A 24,414-nucleotide genomic window follows, 5' to 3' on the forward strand; every position below is an offset into this window, starting at 1 on the left:
AGTACAAGCAACGTCGGAATGCAACGATAAGCAGAAATACATCGCAGCTGAATTTGCAAATTCCTTTCTCCGCACTGTAGCTCTCTCCCGAGTACTTTGAACACGCTGGAAGCTTAGAAAACACTTAGCATGGAGATTACAACAACCAGGGGCGTTCATTCATTAAAATTTTATGGGATCAGTTTAGCTAAGCATATAGCCATTAGAATTTGATTTTCACGATAGAACTTCATGTCAACAATGTTAGGGATAATTTTTGTTACATAAATAACTTTTGCCATAAAACGTCGCATTTATGCACTTCAGACTAATCACGACCAATAATTTTACAAAGGAACAACAAGACGAATTTTTGCGTTTTTTCTCGCAAAATTTTCCCGTTTTTCATAGAGATATTTATAGTAAGTAAATTTTTTTGGAAATCGACGTACATTTGGTTTAAATCTGGATAAAGTCAAACGAAATTTCGATAAATCAGGGAAATTTTACAAAAGGGCAAATTTTTAGCACTTTATGCACATAGAGTAATCATAGCTAAGCCTCGGTGATTTGCACAGCCATGTGCAGCAAAAGTCGCCATGGCATCGTTAACCTTTCCAAATTTAAACCGTGTGGGTTACCACAATGTTATAATTTGAGAATTATTATTATTATTAATATTTATTATTAGGAAGTTTAGTTTATCTACCCAATTTGCACCTTATTTGACACTGCAGCAATAAATTCATTACTTCTTACTGATTAACTTCATGTTAATTTTAGTACAGTAGGTAATATTAGTAATTTGTATTTATATTCTAATATATTGCATAACTATTCTCTATCTATTTTTTTTGGACATACCTAAGGAATTGACACACCATTCTTATATGAGTCAAGTATACCTTTCCGCGGCGGGTCTGTTTACACGACCAAGTGATTTGAGTTATACGGCGGACTCAAGAAGTTTTGAGTTGTTGAATTTCTTTTGTTTAAAGAAAATTTGGAATTGAGAAAGTTTTCATTATTTTATTGTGTTTCAAATTTGAATTTCACTTTTTAATTCTGGAGTTTCAACGAAACTCAGAAGTAGCATTTACTGAAATTTTGTCTTATATTGCATTATAATCAACCACGGCAAATTGCACCGGCATATCATTTATTAGGAGGCCATTAGAGGCTTGTCAAAGCAACCTCTTAGGACACTAATAGCTTGCTTTGCGCAACTCAAATTTTATATATTTATTTTAAGGGTTCACAACATAATAATTTATTTTATAATTTCAACAGAATTTAGAACATGCTTGCAACACTTACCTTTGTTTATTAATTCTACATTTTATAATTTTGAAGTGAAGTCTATTACTGACAATAAATTATTTCAGTTTATTAGGACACGTAATGGTATTTTAATATCAGGTTCAGGTCGCTTTCGAACAAGTAAAGATGAAGGAAATTGAATTATTACTTAATATTTCCAAGAATTTTTCTGAAATCACTATTCCCCATTGGACTCCGCTTGAACTTGCTTTAAAACAACTTAATCAATCAATTAGTAAGACCATCTCATTTCAGGAATTAGTTTAAAACCCTTTGCCCATGTCTATATTAGTTTTTGTTATTTGGAATGTGTTATTAACCGCAACCCTAGGATATTATTTCTTTAAGCATCATCAGCTTGCGAAACAGATTCATTTAGAGCAGCGCAGTAATAATTAATAGGTTAAGGCAACACATTAATCATGGACATTAATATTTTAATTACAGTTGGATATTTTATTTAAATTTTCCTTATTTATTTTCAAAGAGTTATGGCAATTATTTTATCTATTTATTTAATTTATTTTATTTTGATGAGACAATTTAATTTGATTTTAAAGAAAAGGCAATGGAAATAAGTTGGTATTGGGTACTTGCATGAACATGAATTATACATTTCCTATCCTTCATTATTTCCTTTCTTTGTCATAATTTTCCCTTTATTCAACCTAACCTGTCTATACGGAGCACCATGGACAAGCAATGCCTACACCATCCATGGGCATTTCTCATGACGGACATCCGCAGGCAGTCTACTATTACCAGGCAGAAAGACTTATTACCATTCTACGAGGGAGACATGCAGACATTTTAAGTACTATTTCAAGGAGAGACTCGTCACCACCAATTTGAGGGAGACATGCTGACATTTTTAATTATTACTACACGGAGACTACCTTTTACAGGAAGGATGTAGTCAACCATACATTTCCCAGTATAGCTGACTATACACTATCAACGACACCTAGTGATGGAGCTAGATAAAATTTCCCTCCACACTGTTTGCAGTTCAAACGACAACTTTTCCCCATCTCCCAAGTTCTACGGGTAATTTACCACATTTTTTACATTGCCCCAATGCAGTCAAGACGACAAGCAATCCAGAAGGAATAAGAAGCATAGAAAACATACATTCTACAAACAGCAGTTCCGGTCACAAACAATAATTACAGAATTGTGCTACACTGTTTCTACACATACACATGCGAGCTTCTATCATGTGTATCTATTTGGTCATTTAACATGCATTATGGGAAACAATACTTTTCCATAGCCCTTATACACATTTTCAGTTTTGTGCCATGCATAAGAACCAGTTTTATATGCATTCAAGTTTACATTATACTACAAGGAAGCGACAAGCGCCAGTGGTGTCAAGTGACCAGTGCTAGCACCAATTATTGCATAATTTTTTTTTAAGATGAAATTTTGCACTTTGAATAAATAAACGGACATGCAAGCAATAAAAAAGCTTAACTAAAGCACTTTCAAACATTGCAGACAGTATGCTTTAGTTTTATGCAAATGTTTTTCCCAAACAGTTAATTGTGTTTCACCAATATGGTACATAGTTAAAAATACAATTGCACATTGGACATTTTCTGATATTTTCAATCAGAGTAGACAGTTGGTAAGATACTGCAAGATTATTTTTTTTGTGTGTGCAGTCATACAAAGGTATTCACCAAGCCATATATATGTATACAGTGTACAGATTAACGTAGAAAAGAAAATTGAACGCTATAGTTATGTTTTACCAGCGACAGTTATCAGTGTAACCAATTATATGCATTGAATATTGTATTATGATACATTGGAATGTGCAACATAGCCGTGCAAGTTCATATATTCAACGATGTTAGGAGTGCACTGGCTACGTAGTTAGCTCAACGTATTACACAGGCTTTAACACAAGACAAAACATTGAGATATATATATTGTGTCAATATTTTACATGCCTATTTAGGACGAATATGACTATTCACATTTTATAGACTTACGTGTGTACCCTTGTCAGGGTTTGTAGTGTATTTATGGGCTCCAATCTTAAGAAACAGTGGGGGCTATGTTTTGTTTTGCGAAGACGCTCCAGCCCAAGCCATTTGCCTCGCTGACGACACAGAGTAGTTACCGCTTGGCGAGGCATCACAGACTATTGACTAGGCGCTGGCGGATGAGCAATTCTACATAATAAACATTACGTACGCACAAATGTGGTACATTAAGAGTTTTATCGCTTAACGACACGAACTTTTGTGATTTCTAGTCTTATAATAGTACATATTATTGTTTTTTACATCGTATAAACATACGAATTTGTTAGTATTAATGGTATTATTCGTTATAATGTTTAGGGAATGAAAATTTTCTTTCTTTAGGGATGCTGCAAACAACAGACAGTTATGGTGGATTTCTTTTGTATATTTGGTTTTTTTAAGAAAATATATGGAATTGGCGAACCTGAGTCATGTCAAGCTTTGCGATTTGACTTTTAAATTTTCAAAGGAGAAAATTTTTCTCAGTCGGGGCGAACGTATCAATCCCTAGGATTGTATGTTTATTTTATTAAGTTCTCTGAACGCTTCATGTTGACCAGGGCATTCACTTGTTTTTCTCAGCTGTCTCAAGCCTCTTAGGCATGTTTACAATGCATTGTGTTGTGCCATGCAAACCTCCTGAGCATTCAGGAAACAGGTAATACTTCTGGTTATGGTGTCAGCGGTTTGCATGGTAGCAATTATATTAAACACACGATTCGGCGATTCGGCATCGAGGAAGAGCTCGATGGCCAGGGAATATAGAGGTGAGACAAGCTGGGAGGTGACGGACTTTGGAGATTGAGTGGAGAGAGAGAAGGTGGTCAGCAAGGCAGGATGTTGATAGTGGAAGCACGCTTTGGTCAGCATAAGAGAGAAGCTTACAGAGGACTTCGCTACTTTAATTCAGCTAAGAGACTTCAGTTAGACAGGTAATTATCCTACACCTAGCCATGATACAGGTTCAACGGTTCACAAAATCCAGCGAGTGACCATTGTCTTTTCAGTAGTTTAATTCCTTTGTGTAATTTGTACCTTTCGCATGCCAAGCGATAACTCGTCATGTCAATGACGAGTGGTCTCATCAAGAGGATGAATGATGAGTAGTTTACATCACCCCATCAATTAACTGGTTAACCTGCTAGATACTCTTAAGATCCCACGAACTCTAAGGTTCGTTACGTAATTTAAAATACTAATGTACTCAAGTCTAACTAAACACGCATGATGAAATTGAGAGATGCCGGCAAAAGGCGATGGTAGAGCGCAAATAATAAACATGAAGAGCTTAGACTACGTACAACACAGGTTGAATTTAAATTGTGAAACAATGTATCTTAGTAATTAAAATGAAAAAAGCGTTTGAGACACAATAAATAAATTTTCGAGCCCGACTTCGCGACACACCAAACGCCTTCTTTGGACTCAGCAGTGGGTCGCGGCCCATACGTTGAGAACGACGCGTTTAAATACATTATTAGCCATTGGTATGAAGATATAAGACATTTTACCAAGAGCCTTTAGTTGAGCTTATCTAGAAAGATTTAAATTTCCATACTTGTAATTCCGACAGTCAGTTAACAAACAACACCCTTAATCCATCATAATGCAATTGGCATTTTTTTTATTTTAACGGTTATCAAAACGTTAGCATTTTTCACATGTCCTTGCGCTTTAACACTATGTTTAACACGCATATATCTAAGGTGGACGACAGAAACAGAATGACCGGAAGTTAGTAATACCATATGTAAGTAATACTATTCACCCTGAAACCACAAAATCAAGTTGGGGTATTGAAACCGACATGGTTGAATGCTCTGCGCAGACTTGGCTGCGAAAATGCAACAGTCTCTATTTATCTTTCCAGTTGTATTGTTTACGTGTCGCGAATCTCTCACCCAATTACCAAGTGTTTCCGTTCGGCTCTGTGGCTGAATGGATAGCGTGACGTGCTAAAAACTCGGTGCCCTAGGTTCGCATCCTGGATAGAACCTGGACATGAAATTGTGTTTGTTCCAACAAACTATTTCATTATTTATCCTAAACTTCATGTTATATGCGAGACTTGCCATAGGAATCCTCATGCTCTTTTCTTCTGATTGAATTGATTTATTTTATTTCTCCCATCTGTCTCTTTTTGTCAATCGCAAGATTAGGATGAAATTGATGCCAGGGCAACGACAAATACGCATGGGCAGTGCCAGTCTGAGCGGGATTGATAATATTTGGGCTCTTTGACTATTCCTTATTTTGCGCAGTATCGACATTATTATTATTATTATTATTATTATTATTATTATTATTATTATTATTATTATTATTATTATTATTATTAACAGTTTAGTTGTCATTATACTTCAATTCCACTAATTGAATGATCTGTATAAATAACACTTGTCATCTTCAAGATAATTTTCGTTTTTTTTTTTAAAAAAAAAACAACTGCCACTTGCAAAATGCATTTCACCATACCACACAAATACCGCACACGCACTAAAGGGAAATACATCAATAGTACATTACGGTAGCCACACTAGACGCGATCCAAGGAACAAGGATGTTGATTTCAACCGTCAATATCCCTACACTTCACTTTTAATTCTTGGCATTCAAAATGTTTACTTTTCGTTTTTAAGGGGAGCAATTCTATATGTTAGAGCAATAAGATTGTAAATATTGTTTCTATTACGTGAACTTTGAAAATAGAACCATGATGATAGAACTTATTTAAATGCTAGAAACTCCTTCCTTTTACCTTCATTCATGAAATAAACAAGTGAAACGATCTAACATGTTCTAATTGGCTATTATCACAACATTAAGAAAATATAATCGTCGATGGTCTTTTTCACTTCTGCCCCTTCAGGGTCTCATTTTTCTGCGGCCCTAGGATATAGCTTAAGATAGCTTAGTGGCAACCCTCTTCCCTGAGTCCAGGGTGCAATACGTATAAGAGTGGTTGGCATTTAGGTTTTTACAAGAAAGTCACCTCCTGTTATCGTCAAATAAGGAACCCTCTCCACTTGTGGGCTGCATTCACAATCCCTTCAGTGGAGTGCACTTAAATGTAGTAAAGAGATATGAGCATAAGGAAGTTATGAGCAATTTTTACCACTCCTAAAACCTGCCATCTTTTCTTATATTTGACGTGTTTTGAAAGGAATGTTGATTAAAAATATTATTACGCCGCTCGAAAATTCCTTCTAGATACGCCACTGTTACATAACTCGCTGCTGGCACATCATAATTAGCCAGTATCAGAATTCGACCCTTTTTATCGAAACACAATAGAACTTGATGTAGCGGATAATAGTTTCCCACCATTTTATCTCTTAATCATCTCCATAACAGTTACGATAAATAGACTCCGTGGCAAAACGTGATATCTGTATGGAAGAGAGACAGGATCGGCGGAACTAAAGGAAGATAGAAGACATACAACTGGATTTTAGTCACCAACAAGGTTTCTTTATATTCCCCCAACCCCCTACATGTGTTTAGTGCTTCAGTGTGTTCATTGATTAGTGTGTTTAGTGTTCAGTAAATTTACTAAGCGAGTCGAGAAAGTTAACGCCTGGAGTGATGAAATTAAAAATATATAGTAAAAATAAAATAATAACTAAATAAAGACAGTGTAGGTAGTTTCTTGCCAAGCGTAGTATACAACCTTGGTAACAACAAGAAAAAACAAATTTGTGAACGGTACATAGAGTTATTGAAATAAAATGTTATAGTATCTCAACAAATCTATACTGGAAACTGGCCGCTCAACGTATTTTGGAAAACGTTTATAAACTTTTGATGCCAGGTACCTGGGCATTGATTATTAATTACTAACACTGTCTTTATTGTATAAATGTTGTATGTTAAAACCTCACCTATAAAACTCAGTTCTATAAATTATGTATATAAACATTTAAATATAAAAATCCACTGTACCTTTTATTTAATTTTTTGCTTTTGACGTCAGTCCATAACAAAACTTCAACTTCGAATCCATTTTGTATAACCTTACATGGTGCCTTGTACCCAGGAGATCATTCTGGTTATTTGTTGAAATAATACATTACACTTAAGAAATCTTGTTAATAATAAGTTGAGATAGGATTTTTTGTGTGTAAAATATTTGTGTTTCACGTAAGAAAGTGAAAAAGACTGTACTATCAATTTTAATATGCTCCAAATGTACAAGATGTTGTTTGAAAGTGTGTTAATATCGGGTGTTTTATAGACCAAAAGGAAGTAAATTTTACACTTTTACTCTTCTTTGTACTCACGATGTATATATATATATTGCTTACTGGTACTCCCTTTTGGCGTAATGGTAACGTCGTCGCCTTGTAATCAAGGGGTCCCGGGTTAGATAACCAGTTGAGTCATAAAATGGTTCGGATTCCAGTTCAAACTGTAGGTCTAGTCTGCATTTACGCACAGTACTGACTGCATTTACTAACTGCATTTACGCACAGTATCGGCAGTATTAAAAACAAAGATTGGCAATTGCTTTGGTAATATATCATAAGGTTGATTTCTGGTTAAATATTTTCTACTAATTCGTTGTTGTTAATTTTATCGGAATAGATAATTCTTACATTCTGCAGAAGAGAAATGATGTATTAATTTCCGAATCATAATCACCATTTTATATCATATGCATATCATTAACATTCTTCTGTTTAGCCTTGCATGTATCCTGCAGCGAAAGACGGAAACCTGTCAAAATACTTCATCGCAACCAAAGCAGTGGGACAAAGGCTACGACTGTAGAAATGCAGGTTCCAACCAATGTCTGTTTCAGGCGCGAAAGGGTCTGGAGTTGTCTCGCTGAGAGCTCGAGTTTCGGTTTCGCTTGTAAGTGAGTGAACACTTATATACACAAGAAACAGTGGCGTGTGCATGCGGGCAATTAGTTGGGAATACAGTACTCACAATACAATTCAAGTTCGCTGTAAAATTAACTTCAACTGCAAATAAAGATGGCAAAATAGTGTAAATGTTCTCTGCTTTCGCAATTGTCCCCAATGACGTAGTGGTAACGGTATCACATATAATGATGTGGTCCGGCGTTCGATCACCATTACAGCCTCAGCGACTGTTTCCATTGTATGATATTCAGCCAACAACATCCCTCACAATTATTTACGCGAAATCACACCCATTGCAATGACTCCGGCAAACGTTTCGGAGCGTGTTGTAAACACACTTGAAGGTGCAAATATAACGATTATATTCTAAATGTAGTCATGCATTTTGTTAAGTCTCTTAACAATGACCAGACTATCGATCAGACTAGATAAAACGATGTGTTGGGCTTCACACACCCTTCAATCGAGACTAATTTGGAGGTGATGGTGATGTGAACAAGAAAAAGCATTGATTCAATATTAACATATTATTTTGAGGTTTAGAGAATGAGCAAATATGTGTGTAACACTCGTGCAATTGGTTCTCTTTTTCCTCAGTGATTATTATAATTATTACATAACTGCACCTAATATAAACTACAAAGGAAGAAATGATTAATTAGAAAATAGTTTCTTGAATTTTAATGTTAAAAAATATCAATATCTATTCATGTCACTGATCGGGAATGAGCTACTAAGAGCGCAGATTTTCATGAATGACTATCATGTGAGTCAATATGTGAAAACACAGTTACGAGTAGAACTCAGTACACAGAGCCCCCTGGTAGCAGCAGATTTTTCATTTATCCTTTAGGGTAGTTCAAGTTGCTGCTTCTCATGTAGCACATGCATGCTAAATATTGAGGACAGAGTGCTGAGAACAATTCTCCCCTCCTTCTTTGTTGCTACTAGCGTTTTAGGTGAGAATATTTACGTTTTGAACGCATAGTTTCCCCCTTCCCTTGTAGGAATAATGCGGCGAATTCAGGATTCTTTCAACAACCACCCCTCCACCCTCTGTCATGTCTCAAACTTACACTATATATAACCTTCCAGTACATTAACTTGACATTTGTGTGAAAATGTAAAACATTTTACCAATAGATTTTAGGTAGCCTTAATGTGTGTAAAGTGGACTTAAAACACCAAATCAACCAACAACCAATAGATTTTATGTGAACTTAACTACAAATATTTAATTTTCGATAGTTATAACTGCAAAAGTCAGTTAACAAAGCAACACCTTTAATCCACCATCATGCAATTATAATTTCTTTCATTTGAACGGTTATCCCAAAGTTTGTATTTTTCATACGTCCCTGGTCATTAACACTGCGTTACACATACATACCTGTAAGTTAGACGGCAGAAATACAACAACCGAAAGTATGGCATACAAACTATTCTCCTTGAAACCACATCAAGTTAAGGTATTGAAACTGATATGGTTCAATGCTGGGTGCAGACTTGAAGGCGCCAATGCAAGTCTTTTTTTCTTCCTATTTATATCGTGTGCGTCTCGAGAATCACTCCCGCAAGCACAAAGTATTTCAGGTCGGCTCTGTGTATGAATGGTTACCGTAACGTGCTACAAAACTCGGGGTTCTAGGTTCGCGTCCTGGAAAACATGGAAATGAAGTTGTGTTTGTTACAACAATCTGTTCCATCATTCATCCTATCCTTCATGTTATGTGGGATATTTGCGATAGGAATCTTCAATTTGAGGAAGGCACAGCCATTTTTTGGTCTTATCTACAGTTTGATTTGACTAATTTCACTTCTCGCTTCTGTCTCTTTTGGTCAATCGCTAAGATTAGGATGGAATTGATGCGAGGGCAATAACAAAAATGTATGGGCAGTACGCAACAATCAGACTGAATTTGAGTCTAGACGTCAAAGCCCCGATTGTCTGCAAAATGTAGCCCATGCAGAGTGGGATATATAGAATTTGGGTCCCTAGGCTATCCTTTCTTTAGGGCACTGTAGACATTTTTATTAATAGTTTTGATATCATGGTACTTGATTTTCACTAACTGCATGCTCTGTACTAATAACACTTGTAAAGTTCAAAACATTGATACATCTGATTAAAAATTACTCATTAAACTTCGTTTTCCTTTAATACCGCCACTTTCAATATATATTTCGCCATACAACACTAATACCGCACACGCACTAAAGGAAAACAAACCAACACTACATTACGGTAGCCACACTGCAAGCGAACCAGTAAACAACGATGTTGATTTTGGTCGCCAATATCCCTCCAATTGACTTTTAACTGTTGGCATTACAAATTATTATATTAGTTTTTTCTAGCAACAATTGTTTGTATTCGAGTTTTACATATTGTTGCTATGATCTTGGTGACCTATGAAAATAAGGTCATGATGTAAGGTCTTATTTAATAGCATGATAGTGCTTCGATCACGAAATAAGCAATTAAAAGAATTTGGCATGTTTTAATTTTCCATTATCACAACATTAAGAAACGTTAATAGTCCATGGTCTTCCACTTCTGCCCCTTCAGCGTCTCATTTTGTGCGGCCCTAGGTTAAGGCGTAGGATAGCCTAATGGCAATCCTCTCCTTCCCTGAGTGCAGGACGTGGAAGAGAATCTTGCTGGAAAGCCATGCATTACACCCCGCTCCTGTTATCGTTATTTAAGGAACCCTCTCCATTTTATTTGCGGCAGTATTCCCCACGCTTTCAGTGCCGTACTCACAAATGCAGTAAAGGGATGTGAACATAAGGGGGTTATAAGGGGTCCCGGTTCGAATCCCGGTGGAGGCACAAGTGGTTCGGATCCAACTTTAAACTGTAGATCTAGTCCCGATTTGCCATACTGTGCATAAAGTGGACTTCAAACAACAAATCAAATCAAATCAAATCATAAGGGGGTTATGAGATATTTCTTATCACTCCTAGATCATGTCATCTTTTCCTAAATTCGATTTTTATTTTATTTTAAGGAATGTTGAGCAAAAATAAGACTACGTTGCTCTAAAACTCCTTCTAGATACACCACTGTTCCTAACTTTACAGCTGGCATATCATAACACCCATCTATCACCCAGTAACAGAATTCACCTCCGTTTAGCGTGAAACACAATAATAGCATGTTTTGTTAATATTTTCTTGCCAATATTATATAAAATTAATCATCTCCATAACAGTTACGATGAATAAACTCCGTGCCGAAAAGGCCCTTGAATAACAAAGGCCTGTTAAATAGCTTCCTTATAATTTGACACGTGGTCAGCACATCGAATCCCATCGCAGCTGTTATCTTTTTTCTCTACTTCACGAAGCTCCCCAATTGCCTTCAAGAAACCGAAATGTTCGGTAATCGAACGTGTGATCACGCTAACTTGAGTTCTAAGTCTACTGTATGCAAATATGGGCTAATCGGTGCTGACCAATAACTAAAAGTGGTATCTGAACCACAACGTGCATAAGTCCAACATAAGGGAGCGGTCGGAGCGTGGGTGACGCAAGCAGCTCTTTACAATGTAATCCTTCCCCTGCGTTTTCAAAATGTTAAGCATTCTTGAACAGATGGTCGTCGCCTTTATTCAGTGCTAAGCATTTGTATCATCATGAACCTCAGACATCGAAAGTAGAGATGTAATGTTTTTCTTTTTGAAGCTTTTGACAACGAAGCACTGAACGAAACTGGCAACACGGTGGTACTCGGCTAAAAGCGATGTGGAAGAAAAGAGAGGAGAAAACAAATGACTATCAGTGACGGATCTACATGTTTTGCGCAAATCGCAAAGCGTTATTTAAGTTGCCTTGACTGTATAACGCACACACTTGTGAAAGGAAATGACAAAACATTTCCTCCTGTTCAGTTTCTTCAGTTTATGTATGTTGTTTGCGTGTGACTGCAAAGATTTGATTTTGTTATTTAGCATCGCCTCTCTACCACTTTGGCTAATCGCGACGATGAGGATGAGTGATGATAGGATGAAATTAGGAAATTGATGCAGGAACACTTACAAAGAACACCCACGTCCAGGGGGAAATGCGAAACGTAACCATTGGCTTCGTAAACTCTGTGCTAAGCACTCCGTGCGGAGATCGGAATATCTCTCAAGTTTTTTAATGTATAGTTTTAAGTTCACTTTTATGCACAGATCGGTTAAATGGGACAGGAATTATAGTTTTAAAATGAGATCCGAACCACTATGTGCCTCCACCGGGAATCGAACATGGTATACCTCTGAAGAGGGAGGTAGAATTGGAGAGGTAGAGTTTTGCAAAATCATGTGCAGATAAGACTTTCGATAAGTCACTTGTGAGAGATGTTTAAGGATACAATTCAGCTGGAAATGACGGACCAATATCTATTGCATAATATTTCTACATTTGCTCGCTTTTACTTTTAAATTGTCGAGATTTGGGTTGGCTATACAGTGGTTGTTAAGTAACTAAATCACGTTGGATGGTTCCTAATGTAAATAGTAATTTCGTTTTATACACGGGATTTTTGCCCCTTGCTCCGCCTGTCTGTCACAATTAATAATCATTCATTGGACAAACTATTAGTTAAATTAATATTACGCACGTTCTCTCCAAGAACCAAGTACTAAAGTTAACTGTTGCATTTCGAAGTCCCTTCCACCCTTCGTTTCACGCTACGGGGTTAAGAATTTCAAATATGACGTTCTTATGTTTAAATGTTTGATTTTCCTTGTAGATACAAGATTTAAAAAATATATATATAATAATAATGAATTTAAATAACTGGGAACGAAATATTGGATCCCAGGCCTGTTTCCTAACTAAATTGTCAAAAAAAAGCAAACTCTGTTATTAATTTCGTTGATTCATAGTTCATTCTTTGCTATCTTCTTGATGTTAATTTTAGCGAAAGAGAAAACTATTTCACTAATTAATCTTTAATAATAATATTCGCCATGTTATATCACATGAGGTATAATTTTGTTATACATTGCTTGTAGCCAGCAGCCAAAATTACATACCAGTCCAAATAATGGAAAGCACTACTCTCGCAGCCTGGCAGGTGGAAGAAGAGAGTGTAGATTACTGAAGCAGATAACATCCACTCCTGCAAGGAGCAGAAGAGCTCTCAAGTTGAATTCTATCGAGCTGAGGCATTTGTACAGTGACGGACACTGCCGGCTTGAAATGAATGCATTGAGTTTCAATGCAATCTGTAAAAGACATGTCAAGAGACAGCAATATGAGACCATGGTAAAATATTCCGGAGGAAAAATAGTCCCCCATTCGGATCTCCGGGTGGGGACTACTTTGGGAGGTCACTGGACTAAGGATGAGATCTACATTAGGAATAAGGATATTAAATTAGGCACCTGGAATGTTCTGAGCCTTTACCGGCCTGGGGCATTTCAGTGTACAGTTAATGAGATAGTTAAGTATAAATTAGATGTAGTAGCTGTCCAGGAATTTAGGTGGCCCGGAGAAGGGAATTGTAAAATTAAAATTTTTCTATGGTGGTACTGGAATTCATAATTTTGCAACAGGCTTTTTCATAAATAATAGAATTATCTCGACTCTTAAAACAGTAGAATTTATTAATGATAGGATATCATATGCAGTTTTACAGGGTAGGTGGTATAAAATTATTTTAATAAACATGCATGCACCAACGGAAGATAAAGATGATAATACTGAAGATGATTTTTATGCAGAGTTAGAACAGATCTTTGATAAAGTTTCTCAGTATGATATGAAAATTCTGTTAGGTGACTGTAATGCACAGATTGGCAAAGAAGAGACATTTAAACCCACGATTGGTAAAGAAAGTCTTCATGAATTAAGTAATGGTAATGGTATAAGATTGATTACTTTTGCAACCTCAAAGAATTTAATTGTGAAAAGTACCACTTTTAAACAAAAAGATATCCATAAATATACCTGGTCTTCTCCAGATGGTAAAACTCATAAACAGATAGATCTTATTCTCATTGATAAGAGAAGGCATACTAGTATAATTGACGTTCGTACACATAGAGGTGTTGACTGTGCCAGTGACCATTATTTAGTAATTGCTAAATTAAGAGAAAGACTCGCAGTGATAAATCATAAGCAACAAAATCTAAAAGTTCTAAAATGTAATACAGGAAAATTTGCTGATGAAATAATTAAGAAAAATTACCAAATGAAACTGTCCAATAGATTCGATGTTTTGCAGGAGTTAAATGATGATGAAAATATAAATGAAACAGACGTAAATAAGAATTGGGAGCACATACGTAATTCAATAGAATCAGCAGATAAAGAACGTATAAGATACCATAAACCAAGAAAAAGTAAGCCTTGGTTTGATAATGATTGTCATAATCTAATAGAAATAAGAAATCACGCTAGAGTTAGGTGGTTAAATAACTATGATGATACAAATCTAAGCAATTATAATATAATAAAGCGAGAAGTTAACCGCACGTTTAGAAGTAAAAAAAGAGATTACTTGAAAAGCAAAATTAACGAAATTCAAATAAACAGCAAAACCAAAAATATCAGATAGTTATATAGAGGTGTAAATGAAATTAGAAAGGTGTGGCAACCTAAAGTAAACTTTATAAAAGATAAAGACGGTGATTTTCTAGCTGACCCAAGAGATATTCTAAATAGATGGAAGAACTACTTTAATGACGGTTTAAATGTAGGAGATAAATCAGAAGTAAATGTAGTGCACACAGCAGAACCTTTAGTTCCAGAACCTAACTTGACTGAAGTTAAAGATGCTATTAAAAGAATAAAGAATAACAAAGCACCTGGCATTGATTTAATACCAGCTGAGTTAATTAAATATGGTGGAAATTCGTTAATATGTCAAATTCATAAATTAACTTGTTTATTATGGAATAAAGAAGAAATCCTTCAACAGTGGAAAGAATCCATAATTGTTCCTGTGTTTAAAAAAGGTGATAAAATGAACTGCAATAATTACCGTGGAATTTCTCTACTCTCAACAACATATAAAATATTATTTGACATTCTTTTAACAAGACTAACCCCATATGCTAATGAAATTATAGGTGATTATCAATGTGGATTTAAACGTAACAGATCAACTTCAGATCAATCTTTTTACATTAGACAGACACTTGAGAAAAAGTAGGAATATAATCAAAATGTCCATCAGCTATTCATTGATTTCAAAAAAATCATATGATTTGGTCAAAAGAGATAAATTATATAATATATTAGTAGAGTTTGGAATACCTAAGAAGCTTGTTAGTATGAGGAAAGTATGCACCAGTGAAACAGAAAGTAAAATTCGTGTGGGTATTAATGTGTCTGAGAAATTTACAATTCATGATGGGTTAAAACAAGGAGATGCATTATCTCCATTGCTCTTTAATTTTTTGCCTTAGAATATGCTGTTAGGATGGTAAAAGAGACTAACGAAGGACTAGAATTAAATGGTGTGATTCAGTTGTTAGCATATGCAGATGATGTAGACTTATTAGGGGATGATATAAATACAATTAAGAATAATGCTAAAATATTTTTCAAAACTGCTAAAGAGATAGGTTTGGAAGTTAACATAGAGAAAACTAAATATATGCTTGCAGACCGAAACCAAGTGTCAGGTAATAATCAAAATCTAATTATGGATAACAACTCGTTTGAACTAGTTTCCAAATTCAAATACTTAGGAGTAATATTAACAAGTGAAAATTATATTAAAGAGGAAATTAAAAGTAGGCTTAATTCAGGAAATGTATGTTACTTCTCTCTTCATAAACTATTGTCTTCTCGTTTAATATCTAAGAAACTAAATGTTAAAATATACAAAACAGTAATTTTAACTGTAGTATTATATGGGTGTGAAACTTGGTCCCTTACATTGAAAGAGGAACATAAATTGAGGGTATTTGAAAATAAGATCCTTAGGAAAATATTTGGACCTAAAAGGGATGAGGAGACAGGTGAATGGAGAAGTCTACATAATTTAGAACTACATATTTTTTTATTCATGTTCAGATATTATTAGAATAACTAAATCAAGAAGACTTAGGTGGGCAGGCCATGTGGCACGAATGGGAGAGGAAAGAGGAGTTTACAGGATTCTTGTTGGGAAACCTGATGGTAAGAGACATGTCGGAAGGCCAAGACGAAGATGGAGGGACAACGTTGAGATGGACCTAAAGGAAATCGGTAGGGATGGAAAAGAGTATATAGATCTTGCTCAATATAGGGACAGATGGAAGGCCTGTGTTGCTACAGCCATGAACCTTCGGGTTTAAAAGGCTAGAGAGTTAGTTAGGTAGTTAGTTTCAATGCAATCGTTACAAGCCGGCAATGTCCGTGCCTGTACATCCTATAATATTTTTTTTTTCATTCTGTACCCTTACATAATTCGTAAACATTTATACGTATTTTGGCGGCGATGTTACTACTAGGGATGGCCAGATCCGGATCCTCGCGGCTCCCAAATCCGGATCCTAAAATTTTTCGGATCCGGAATTTTCAGATCCGGATCCGGTACTTTCGGATCGGGATCCAGAACTTTCGGATGCGGTACTTTCGGATCCGGATCCGTTTTGCCATCCCACATGCGCTTCTTTGGAAAGTAAGAATGTGTTTATAACATATTGTTACCTGCTAATATATATATATATATATAGTGTGTGTGTGTGTGCGCGTGCGCGATTTGTAATTAATTAATACACTTTCAAGGGAGGTCTAAGTCTACCCCTCCGATTTCCATGAAACTTGGCAGGTGTATTGAGGCACCCAAAGGAAGAAATACATGTTTTTGTGTTTCAGCTAAAAAAAAACTGTTTTAGGGGGCAAAACCCCCTCAAAGGTCAAGTTGAAGACAAATTGACTAGGGGATCTGACCCCTGTGTGCCACTCCGATTTCCATGAAATTTGGCAGGTGTATGGAGGGGCCCAAAGGAAGAAGTACGTGTTTTTGTGTTTCAGCTAAAAAACGGTTTTAGGGGGCACCCCCCCCCATCAAATGTCAAGATGAGGAGAAATTGAAGTGGGGATCTGACCCTGAAACCACGTAAATATGGCATAGGAAGAAACAGGGGGCATAGGGCCTCTCTATACACCTGCCAAATTTCATTGAAATCGGATGGGGACACAGCGGTCAGATGATCCCCACGTCAATTTGTCCTCATATTGACATTTGAGGCGGGTTTTGCCCCCTAAAACAGTTTTTTTAGCCAAAACAAAAAAACAGGCATTTCTTCCTTTGGGCCTCTCTATACACGTGCGAAGTTTCATGAAAATTGGAGGGGGACACAGGCATCAGATCCTTACTTCAATTTGTCCTCATCTTGATATTTGAGGGGATTTTGCCCCCTAAAACAGTTTTTAGCTGAAACAGAAAAACACGTATTTCTTCCTTTGGGCACCTCCATACACCTGCCACGTTTCATGGAAATCGGAGGGGCTCACAGGGGTCAGATCCCCACTTCAGTTTTTCCTCATCTTGACATTTGAGTGGGGTTGCTGCGTAAAACAGTTTTTTAGCTGAAACAAAAAAAAAACACGTATTTCTTCCTTTGGGCCCCACTATACACCTGGCAAGTTTCATTGAAATCAGAGGGGGACACTTAGATAACCTCATTTGTTAGTCTTACACTTTGTAATTATATAACACTGCATATATTATAATGTTTTATTTTAATTTGTAAAACTGTAACTGTAGAAAAATTGTATAATTTTTGTATATCATTTCTATCTTGTTATATGTGTTAAAGGTTTCATCCTGGAATGGAATGTCTCACATTTATGTGTGTTTCCATTTCCAATACATTCGAATGAATACATATTCGTTTCAATGGCATTTACAGAATCACCTCCGACATTTTATGTTAAACAAGTAAGATTATTTTTGTGCACGAGTGTGTTAGTCGATCCGTGGCAAAGTATTTTAGGAACAACACTTGAAAAAAAATATTGTAGGACTAAGTAATGAAAAATTTCTTTGTAATCGAAGATCATAATACCTTTTAAGGTGTGGTAATATTATGATGGGATTGAGATACGAAACTCTCGGATCCGGATCCGGATTTTCGGATCCTGAACTTTCGGATCCGGATCCGTTTGGCCATCCCTAGTTACTACGTTTGAAACTTCATTGTTTTTTCAACAGCAGACGATTTTCACAGCAACCCGCTTCCTGAACAAAGTGCCGTCACCCCTATTTTGCCAATGAACACTTCCAGTTGAAGCATGCGCACTTCCGTCCATGGTTTCAGCTAAGGCAGCCAGACAGTATGTTTGTAGGGCCAATCCGATGGTGGCAATCTCGGTGCCTTGTAAGCAAGGGGCCCTGTGTTCAATGGAGGCACGTAGTGTTATAATTCAACATTAAACTCTATGTCCACCATGACTAACCTATTTGTACATAAAGTGGATTTATAATAAAACCTCAAATCAATGTAACTGATTCTTCTAAGCTTTTAGGCCCAAAATATTAACAAAATATAGGATATATATTATTCGTAAATTCTCGTAACTCCTTTTCGCTCTTAAATTTTACAGTGATTTTATGCTTCTTCTTTGAAATCCTGCAACATGGTATATTTCCCAGTGTTGAATTTTATCTATACATATATTAATGGTGGACTAAGAACGCTTCACTTTCCAATCAAGCTTTGTAATCAAGGGGTCCAGGATTCGATGTCCGGTAGAGACACATATTGGTTCGTATCCCATTCAGTCCCGATTAGTCTCTGTTACAAATCAGACTTGCAACAACCCATTATCTCTTTTCCTTAATATCCTGGAACAGTAGATTGTCGATCTCAATTCTAATTTGCTAATTCTACACATGTTTACATAGTTTATTTATTTGTATTAACATCGTTAGAATTAAATGCTAAATTTACTTTAGTTTTCCTTCAAAACGCTTTGAATTCACAGCTTTATTCTTCCATAGCATATGAACTTCATTGAAAAACAAGCCTGGGAAAAACGCCGCGGGCTGTTTCCATTGCATGGGGACCCAAAGTCAGGACAGGAGTCCGCGAAGAGTAGCGATCAACAAGCGAAAATAACAATTATACCAATACAAAATTAGAGTATACATTGACTTGCATCTTGTTACTTCCACTTTGCAAATGCAGCAGTAGTCACGTTGTCATTCTGCACATTTCTTGATTGAAAGAGAAGCTAACAGAAAACCGAGGAGAATGTCATAATGTCAAAGAACCGGCACACAGTAGTGGCAAGAGAGAGGGGAGAAGGTACACGTCGCGAAAATTGGTTGCTATTGCTAGGACCCTTAAATCTGTGATTGTCCCTTCATTCATTTCTGACATTAATTTGCATCCTCGCAATTAGCCAGAAGTGGTAGAAATGCGACGTCAAATAAACTAAATCAACTAACAATAAGTATAAAGACAAGTGCACAAAACATGTATGACGCTTCAAAAGATGGAATTTTGACTTGAGTAATCCTCTTTCAACAGTGGCGTAGCAACAAGCCCTGGATGAGATTAGAATGCGAGGCACCCATCCAATGGCGGAAATTATGTGGAAGTTGGAGTGAGCAGTCGCTCCCCCATTTTTTCCCCACTTTTGCGCCAGAACTGTGCTATGTTTTATAATCATTGATGAGTGTTTACAAGACATTCCAATTTAGTCGGGACAGTCTGTTCTTTTAAATCCCTGTCTCAATTTCTTTCAAACTCAAGTCGTAATTTGCCTAAATGTTTCGAGGTTTTATTTTGGGGGGCGTACCCATCATGTAGACATGTCATAATGATAATACATATCATTTAATTTACAAATGTATTATTTTCTAACCATAGAATTATCATGGCTGTTCAATGGTGCTGGTCCAAGAACATTTCTAAAAAAATGAGAACATTGTTAGTTTGCCGAACACAGAAATATTCGAACTTAGAATTGAACGTAAACAATAATCACCAAGCTGTACGCCTTGTGACAACATTAGTCTGTAAGCGATTGTCTTGCTGAATGCTGATTGTCGGATAGGAGAGAGGAGTGTTATCCGTGAGTTGATTTTTTCCCGACAGTTTGGACCATAACATTGCAACTCTACAATGTATGGATCGCGCTACGACTCCGTGGGTTCCGGATTCGAATCCAGGGTTGGGCATGGATGTTCTTTGTGAGTGTTCCTTGATCAATTTCATCACTTCATCATATCATCGCTCATCCTCATCATCGCGATCAGCCAAAAGTGTCAGAAAATCGACGTAAAATAACCTAACTCGACAAATCCAACAGCATTTCGGATGTTCTCTTTTGTTCCACATTTTCGGATCTGTCTCCAACCTCCTCAAAAAAATTCTGGGTGCGGGGCTGTTCTAGGAAAGAATGAAACAACGCAAGCATTTAAATGTCTCGAGCTTGCTTCGTGGCAATTGAAGGTGTTTGTTGTTAACATATTAAAGTCGGGAGTGCAAGGTTAAGAGAATGAAGAGAATACAAGACAAAGGACTTTCTATTCAATGAAAGAATAAATGTGTAAAAATGTCTAAGCAAGTTATCGTAAATTTTTGCTAACTGTTTCACATTAGAAATACGAAGATCATTTTTTACTTCTTTCGTGCCCCTTAGACTTAAGACCTGTCTGCCTGAACGTTATGCCTCTGATTTGATGTATTCATTCAAATTTACGTTTACCTAGAATTTAAAACCAGATAAATACAGAATGTTTTAATTTCCATGTTTTCCCCCCACTTCTATTTATAACATTTTTCGTATAAAGCTACTTTAAGCGCTAGGTCCCGTGCGGTCGCGCAATTCTCCCACCCCTTGCTACACCACTGCCTCTAAATGCCTTGGATTGCCTCGAAAGTGATTATTCTTTACGTTGCTAAACTAACATTTTCCACCTAGGATAGCGAAATGATCCACATTAATGAAGCGACAGAGGAATGCGACGTATATTTATGTTAATTTTAAGTGTTTTTGTAAGTCGTAGGTTAATCTTTAATGAGCATTAATGGTGGAATCAGAACGAACACGATGATATATCCATTCCTCACTCAGGATTCAAAAGTAGGGCTTCTGGCTTCGTAGCCACTTCTTCATGGAGGCCGGAAGGTAAGTAATGAATACATTTGATTAGATTATTTTTAGTCACTTCTTTTCATTTTTGGCTAATACAAACGACGAGGATGAGTAATAATATGATGAAATTGATGAAGGGCACAGTCAAGGGAACACACTGTACCATGTTCCTCCACCGTGTGTCGAACCCGCGACCCTAAATTACATCAGAGGGTGGTATTGATCAGTCATGTCTCCTTCACTACGGCAGAGATCGAGAATGTGTGCAGCCATATCATTTGCTCGAATGTTGTCACGGCACGCTGCCATACACAGGGGAGAACATTACATTTTGTAGCAGTCGCCACATATATTTTGATGGCATAAAATCTTCGCTGTCCCTTCAAGTACATTTGCTTCTGTAACTTTGTAAATATTGTTATATAAAAACCACACTGAGGTAAGGAATACGCTATATTTCACTAAACCTGAATACTGTGTGACCATTTACTTCATTGCATTATTAATTATAAAGTGCAATCAAATACAAGGCTATAAATTATCAGGATTAGAAACGGGAAGAGTGTCTATGTCGTTTACATTTTATTTTGCCGTTTAGAAAGTAATGTTTACTACAGTGGATTTAATATTTTCGTTAAGATAATAGAAGGCCAATATGTTGATTCCAGGCATTATTTATAAAAAAGGAATGAAATCGATGTCTTCAACTCGATGTTTTATCCTCAAAGTTTTCTGGTGGGGACCATTATCAAATGCACATGTCATTGTTCTATCGGTTGTTTTATGCATAAGAAAGGGCCTCCCCGATGGCGCAGTGGTAGCGCCGATGCCTTGTGATCAAGGATTCCCGGGTTCGATACCCGGTGGATGCTCATAGTGGTTTAGATCCTGCTTTTTAACTGTAGGTCAAGTCCCAATTAGCCTTACTGTGCACAAAGTGGACTTAAAACACCAAATCAATCAATCAATTATGCATAAAAAAATGCATTATACGCAAATAATAATGCGAATATCTCTGCGTAAGTATTTGTATGTTCTATTTTTACATTTGAACTTTGAACATATACACGCAAACCGAAGTGACGAGCATGACACAGTTCCTACTTTGCGAAAATAACGCAATGGAGAGATGAGGCGTAAGATACAGTGAAAACCGACACAGGGGTAAAATGCACGGTGAGCTTACTGCAAGCAGGGAGGCGATTGTATCCCCTCTGCGACGTTGTCGGGTGGTGAGTTTCCCCCCTCTTCTAGTCGCACGTTAAACAGAGCGAGCGAGTAGAGAAGACGTCAAATACGTGTAGCATGCAACGTCGCAAAAAGACATCCACAGCTCTCTGTCCACGGTTTCGCCGTGGCTGCAGGGGTGAGAGTGAAAACTTCGCTTCACTTATCAGTGTTGCCAAACACGACTGTTAAAAAATGAACTACATTGGAATTAAATGTAGTCAAGGATTGCAATCAAGCAGTGGACTTTGAGAAGTATAAACGTTTGTCTCCGTGTTCTACGACTGGGGATCCTGTGTTCGAAACCCGTAACAGTCTTGGGAAGCTTCCAGACCGAAGCGAGAAGCGACACGTGTCACTTGGAAAAAAACACTCAGTAATGTATGCTTAGATTTATATGCTGCACGGGTTGCATGTTACTTCAGTGTGAAACCTCTCGTTGCAATGGAACTTTCGTACCGTAGAGATAAATGGCTTGACCCAAATTCTTAAATAAATAAAACTTTGGAACAAATGTGACACCACAAACTACACGTACCACGCACTGGAGACGTTATTGTGTTGCTTCGGTCTGGTGGTCATGCCTTACGCGTTGAATGCTTTCTTACAGAGAGATTTTAAACCGAAGCGACAGGCAACAAGTAGCAAACGACGGCTGCAAGTGACACTGAAGTTCATACCAAAGTTACAAGCGAAAGGAAAGACAAGCCACTTCAGACTTCAAGAAAGCATTCACTGTGAAAACGCGAACACCAGACCTAGGCGACCCAATTCACGATATTAACAAATGGAAGCAACAGGCGAGACGTGCTTTTTCGTTTCGAAATGTTGCATCATTGTTTCTAAGGGAAACGTGTCGCTTGTCGCCTTCCGCTTCTGAATGTCATGCAACGTGTCGCCCTCGTCTGTTTGCGCATTTGAGAAAAAGGCTTGCTTGTAGACTGATGTATCGTGTAACTTGTCACTTCGAAATGAACACCCCCTCCCTCTTGCCTCATCGCTTGTCGCTTTGGTCAGAAATCTCCATTGTTATATTCTTAATAACAATAAATTTTCTTCATCATGACCGAAAGGAGACAAGTAACGAGTTTTTACTGATAACATCTGATAACTCTACTCTTCGTTGCCTGGTAATAGAAGAAAATAAGCTTTACAAACGGATTTATCTGTATTTAGCAGTATTATAGTAAAACCCAACTAATACTTTGTTATAGGCACATAAAGAAAAGGGCATATTTGGAGGAAGAAACTCTATTGTAGCATTTTGTTTCATTGCAGGATTAAAGCCGAGACCCCTGGTGGAGTGGTTATCACATCACGCTACGACACCAGGGTTCCCAGGTTGGAATCCCGGTCTGGGCGTGGATGTTTGTGGTAGTCGATTTATCAATTTCATGATAAATTTCTCATCCCCATCTTCGCAAATTAGCCAAAAGTGGCAGAAGAAGCGAAGTAAAATAAAACAAATCAATTACAATTAAATTACACTTGGAGGGTTAGAAGATAATAGAAAAACATAAGTAGTGTAATCAGGAAGGTTCAAATCAATACTTGGTACGAGGCCTATAATTTTTATTAATTTAAGCACAATGGAAAACCTATTTTGATGATGTTTTTGTCGATTTTATACTATTGCAAATCTGTGATTTTTCATCTCGTACATCGTACGAATGTCATAATTTCTTTCGAGTTAAAGTACGTAACACCTACACCCACACCCACCCACTCCCACGCACACCCACCCACGCACACCCACACCCACCCACGCCCACACACGCCCACCCACACCCACCCACGCACACTCACGCACACCCACGCACACCCACGCACACCCACGCCTATACCTACACCCACGCACACTTACACACACCCACGCACACCCACGCACATTTACTTCCAGTCTACTTCCGGTGTACTTTACAGATATCTGTGGGTTTTTCCAG

Source organism: Lepisma saccharinum, chromosome 2, assembly GCF_977018435.1.
Source record: "Lepisma saccharinum chromosome 2, izLepSacc3.1, whole genome shotgun sequence".
Lineage (NCBI taxonomy): Eukaryota > Metazoa > Arthropoda > Insecta > Zygentoma > Lepismatidae > Lepisma > Lepisma saccharinum.